This window comes from Muscardinus avellanarius (assembly GCF_963383645.1).
Source record: "Muscardinus avellanarius genome assembly, chromosome: 16".
Lineage (NCBI taxonomy): Eukaryota > Metazoa > Chordata > Mammalia > Rodentia > Gliridae > Muscardinus > Muscardinus avellanarius.
The window spans coordinates 3,828,397-3,834,396 of record NC_137802.1 but is presented as its reverse complement, the minus strand read 5'-3'; positions in this window follow the sequence as shown (position 1 = coordinate 3,834,396).

The following is a 6,000-nucleotide window of genomic DNA, read 5'->3' as shown; positions in this document are numbered from 1 at the left end:
CCTGGCAGACACAAGCGAGGCGAGTCGCGCCAAGGATGGCGGCGACGACGGCGGAAGAGAACGCTGACGTCAACACCTGGCCTTTTATAGGTCGACGCCGGTTGGGCGGATCACATGACCGCGCCGCGGAGGCGGGGCGAAAGGACGCGGCGCGCAGGCGCAAGACGCGCGGCTCGCGTTAACCCCTTAGGCGCCGGCGCCGGGTGCCCCAGAAAGCGGTGCTTGTCCTCGAACGCGCGGTGTTCAAAGGCACAAAGCAGAGAGCGCCGTTCGATCCGAGATTCCTAACCACAGCATCGCCACGGTAGCCGCCAGCAAAATCCCGGGCACGTCAGCTAAAGGCAAATTAAAAAGTGAATAGGTACTGTTTATGGTAGAAATGTCGATTTCCTGGTTTGAGCACTCTTATGTAAGATGATCCTGCTGGGCGGGGAAAGATACTTGGGACCTCCCTTTAAGGTTTTAGCACTCCTTATCTGTAATTATTTCAAAATAAGCTTTTCTTGTGTTTTTTTTTTTTTTGGGGGGGGAGGAGGTGGGAGAGTACTGAGGATAGAACCCAGGGGCATTCGACCTCCCAGGGACACCCCCCGGCCCGATTTTTTATTATTTATTTTGAAACAGGGTCTCACTAAGATTGCAGAGGGCCTCACAAAGTAGTCGAGGCTCTGCTTGAACCCGGATCCTCCTGTCTCAGCCTCCCAGATGCTGGGATTACAAGGGTCCGCCATCACGCCTGGCTCTTAAAATAAGCTTTTTCTTTCTTTCTTTTCTTTTTTTTTTTTAAATGGTATTAGTCGGGCGTGATGGCCCAGGCTTGTAATCCCAGTACTTGGGAGGCCGAGACCAGAAGATCGCAGATTCAAGGTCATCCTCACCAATTTAGAGTGAAATCGGGTTTCCAAAATGAAATGAATAAAATCGGATTGGGGGTAGAGCTCAGCAGGAGAATGTACCTGGGTTCAATCCTCGGTGACAAATTAGATAAATAACATACATAAAATAAAAAGGAGGTTCCATTCACTCATCCCACTTAATACAAATTGAGAGTCCACTATGTATCATGTATTATTAAGGCATTTGCTGCTCTGGTCATAAAAGGAACCAACTTCCCAGGGTCATGATACTGACTTTTTCTCTAGTTTCTTGTATTCTTTCCCGTGTCTTTCCTGAGTCTAAACTGGGGCAGTCATCGGTACTCCCTAAGTTTCTGGGGAAAGGTAAAATGAATTAAAAGCACATAAAGGGATTCGGCTCAATGTTAGCTATTTTAACTATAACTTCTATTAATAAAATAGTTACCTAATTCAGAGAATGGTCAGCTACACCGCAGGTTGGGGCCAAGAGCTTTTCAACTCCTATTCTATTTTAGCTATATCATTTTCTGTCCAGGAGGAGGCGCCAGAGGCTAGTTGACAGAAGTGTCCTAATCTGACCTTAAGAAACCATTGTATTTGCAGGTCTGACTCCAGGGAATGGACTAGCATTCAATTGTGTGTCTTTCCTTTTTTTTTTTTTTTCTTTTCTTTAAAGAGCTCAGCTGGATGCCTATATTAGGTACTTGGTATTTCTTGAATTAATGAATGACTTTTTTGTGTGTGTGGTGCTGGGGATTGAACCCAGAGGCATTTTACCTCTAAGCTACATCCCCCAACCCGATATTTTTGGTATGTATGTATGTATTTATTTATTTATTTATTTTTGCGTACTGAGGACGGAACACAGGGGCATTCTACCTTCGAGCTCCACCCCCTGCCCTATTTTTAATTCTTTATTTTTTTTTATTTTATACTTTATTTTTTTTGCGGGTCTGGGGATGGAACCCAGGGGCATTTGACCTCCAAGCTACACCCCCTGCCCTATTTTTTATTCATTATTTTGAAACCGGGTCTCACTGAGTTGCAGAGGGCCTCACTAAGTAGCTGAGGCTGTCCGCGAACCGCGATCCTCCAGGTCTCAGCCTCCCGAATACTGGGATTACAAGCGTGCGCCACCACGCCCGGCTTATTTTATACTTTATTTGAAAACAAGGTCTCACTAAGTTGCTGAGAGCCTCACTAAGTAGCTGAGGCTGGCTTCGAACCTGTGTGATCCTCCTGTTTCAGCCTCCCAAGCGCGGGGATTACAAGCGTGCGCCCGGCTTTAATTCTTTAATTTTTTATTTTGAAACAGTGTCTCACTAAATTAGGGAGGGTCTAACTTAGTAGCCAAGGCTATCCTAAACCCTGATCCTCTGGTCTCAGCCTCCCAAATCCTGGGATTACAAAAATGCACCACCATGCCTGGCCATGACTTTCTTTCTTTCTTTCTTTCTTTCTTTTTTTCTTTCTTTCTTTCTTTCTTTCTTTCTTTCTTTCTTTCTTTTTTTTGCCTGTTGAGATTGAACCCTGAGGTATTCTATGCTCCGATGTACACTCACAGCCCTATTTTATTTACTTAGTTTTTCTATGGTACTGGAGATTGAACCCAGGTACATCCTACCTCTGAGCTATGCCCCCAGCCCTATTTTTTTTTTTTTCAGGTCTGGGGATGGAACCCGGGGCATTCAACCTCTGACCTACACCCCCTGCCCTATTTTTTTATTCTTTATTTTGAAACAAGTTCTCACTGAGTTGCAGAGGGCCTCACTAAGTAGCTGAGGCTGGCCGCGAACCGCGATCCTCCAGGTCTCAGCCTCCCCAACGCTGGGATTACAAGCGTGCGCCACCACGCCCGGCTCCTATTTTTTATTTTTATTTTGAAACAGGATCTTCCTAGGTTGATGAGAGGCTCACTGCTTGCGGAAGCTGTCCTTGAACCTGTCACCCTCCTGTCTCAGCCTCTGAAATTCTGGGATTACAGGCATGCACCTCCATGCCTGTTATAAATAATTTGTATTTGTCATTAAGTACACTGAACTACTAAAGTATATTGGCTTGTCCCTTAGGTGCTTCAAACCCTTTCTGGGTAGGGTTATTTGAGACCTCCAGGTAATCTCAGTATTTGCGAGGCTGAGACCAGAGGATCAAGTCGGAGGCCAGCCTCACCAATTTAGCTAGATTCTGTTTCAAAGTAAAAAAAAATAAATAAAACGGGTGCAGTGGCACAGGCTTTTAATCCCCAGTACTTGGGAGGCTGAGCCAGGAGGATTTCAGGTTCAAAGCCAGCCTGAGCTACTTAGTGAGGCCCGCCCCAACTCAGTGAGACCCTGTTTCAAAATAAAGAATAAAAAATAGGGCTGGGGTATAGCTCGGTGGTATAATGCCCCAGACTCAATGCCCAAGAGTGCAAACAAACAAACAAAAAACTAAGCTGGAAGCCGGGCGTGGTGGCGCAAGCTCGTCATCCCAGCATCCGGGAGGCTGAGACCAGAGGACCGCGGTTCGCGGACAGCCTCAGCTACTTAGTGAGGCCCTCTGCAACTCAGTGAGACCTGGTTTCAAAATAAGGAATAAGAAATAGAATAAGGTGGCACACGCTTGTCATTCCAGCATTCGGGAGGCTGAGACAGGAGGATCACGGTTCGCAGACAGCCTCGGCTACTTAGTGAGGCCTTTTGCAACTCAGTGAGACCCCGCTTCAAAATAAAGAATAAAGCCAGGCGTGGTGGCGCACGCTTGTAATCCCCGCGCTTGGGAGGCGGAGACAGGAGGATCGCGCAGGTTCGAAGCCAGCCGCGTGCGCTGGCTTAGGAGACCCTGTTTCTAAATAAAAATATAGAATAGGTCTGGGAGTGTAGCCCGGAGGTAGAAGGGCTTCCAGGAACCCCAGTACCACAAAAAAATAAATAAATAAAATAAAAAAAAGAATAAAAATATAGGGCTGGCAGTGTAGCTCGGAGATAGAATGCCCCAGGGTTCCATCCCCAGTACCACACACACACACACACACACACACACACACACACACACACACACACACAAATAGGTGTAGAGGTATAACTCAGAGGTAGAATGCCCCTGGGTTCCACCCTTAATACCAAAAATAAATAAATAAAAATAAAAACAGCCAGGTGTGGTGGTGCTTGCTTCTAATCTCAGTTCTTGGGAGACCAAGACTGAGGAGGATTGGGCTTCATGACAGCCTCAGCTACATAGTGAACTTAGTGAGATCCTGTTTCAAAATAAAGAATAAGAAATAGAATAAGGTGGCCCATGCTTGTCATTCCAGCATTCGGGAGGCTGAGACGGGAGGATCGCGGTTCGCAGACAGCCTCAGCTACTTAGTGAGGCCCTCTGCAACTCAGTGATACCCAGTTTCAAAATAAAGAATAAAAAATTGGGAGGGGGTGTAGCTCGGAGGTAGAATGCCTCTGGGTTCCATCCCCAGACCTGCAAAAAAAAGAATAAGAAATAGGAGTGGGGTAGAGCTGGGAGGTAAATGCCCCTGGGTTCCATCTCCAGTACCCCCAAAATAATAAACAAATAAAACAGCTGTGGATGGAGCTCCATGGTGGAATGTCCCTGGGTTCAATCCCCAGTACCAAAATATATGGGCGTGGTGGCCCACGTTTGTAATCCCAGGATATTCCGAAGGCTGAGACCTGAGGATCGGGGTTCACAGACAGCCTCAGCTATATAGTGAGCTCACCTGTAACTTAGTGAGACCCTGTTTCAAAATAAAGAATAAAAAACAGGGCAGGGGATGTAGCTCGGAGGTAGAATTCCCCTGGATTCCGTCCCCAGACCTAAAAAAAAAAAAAAAAAAAAAAAAAAGGTAGATAGATTTGGATTTGCTTTCCAGTGAATGGATTACTTGAGAAATTTGAATGTTGGTTAAAGAATTGTCAAAGGGTGCGAATTTTAGGGCAGGGAAATTACAGTACTGAACTGCTGGGGCCAGATATTGCCAGAAACTAATCCCTGTATGCAGGGCTACGAGAAGCCTTGCGTAAATGGAGCCACAACCAAGCTCTGTGTCTGCAGTAATAAATTTAGGCGTCGGGTTAAAGGGCGGGGAACTGGGAGGGAGAGAAAAAAAAAAAACCTAAAAAAAAAAACTCACCTCTGCAGGAAAGCGCCACTGCGCATGCGCCCGCTGCGGCTCCGGGAAGGCACCGAAGCCGCGGCAGCGTCCCCTGCTGACCAGAGGCCGACACTGCAGGCTGCTAGACTCCAATTTAACAACTCTCAGGCCCCCTTCCATCAGTTGATTCACTACCTCCTCCCCACACCCAGAGTTCTGGGGGACTCCTTTAAGCCTGAAACAGTTGGGGTCTAAGGAAATTAAGTCATTTATCCAAGGCTCCCCACCGAACAACAGTTGGAGACAAGTCCCACTCCAAAAAACAGTGGACCAGCCGGGCGTGGGGGCGCACACTTGTAATCCCGGTGCTGGGGAGGCTGATTCCGGAGGATCGCGGTTCGCAGACAGCCTCAGCTACTTAGTGAGACCCGGTTTCCAAATAAAGAATAAAAAATAGAGCCGGGCGTGGTGGCGCACGCTTGTAATCCCCGCGCTTGGGAGGCTGAGACAGGAGGATGGCGCAGGTTCGAAGCCAGCCTCAGCTACTGGGTGAGGCTCTCAGCAACTTAGTGAGACCCTGTTTCCAAATAAAGTATAAAATAGGTCTGGGAGTGTAGCCCGGAGGTAGAAAAGCCCCTGGGTTCCACCCCCCCAGTACCACCAAAAAAAAAAAAATTCTGATATATATATATATATAATGGTCATGGTGGCTCACACTTGTAATCCTAGTACTTGGGAGGCTGAGACAGGAGGAGCCAATCTCAGCTACGTGTAGTGAGACCGTGTTTCAAAATAAAGAATAAAGCCGGGAGCAGGGCATGGTGGGCACACTTGTAATCCCAGCATTTAGGAGGCTCTGACAGGAGGATCACCCAGGTTCAAAGCCAGCCTCAGCTACTTAGTGAGGCCCTTTGCACATCTCAGTGAGACCCTGTTTCAAAATAAAGAATAAAAAATAGGGCAGGGGGTGTTGGCTCGGAGGTAGAATGCCCTGGGTTCCATCCCCAGCACACACACACACACACACACACACACATACACACACGCGTGCGCGTG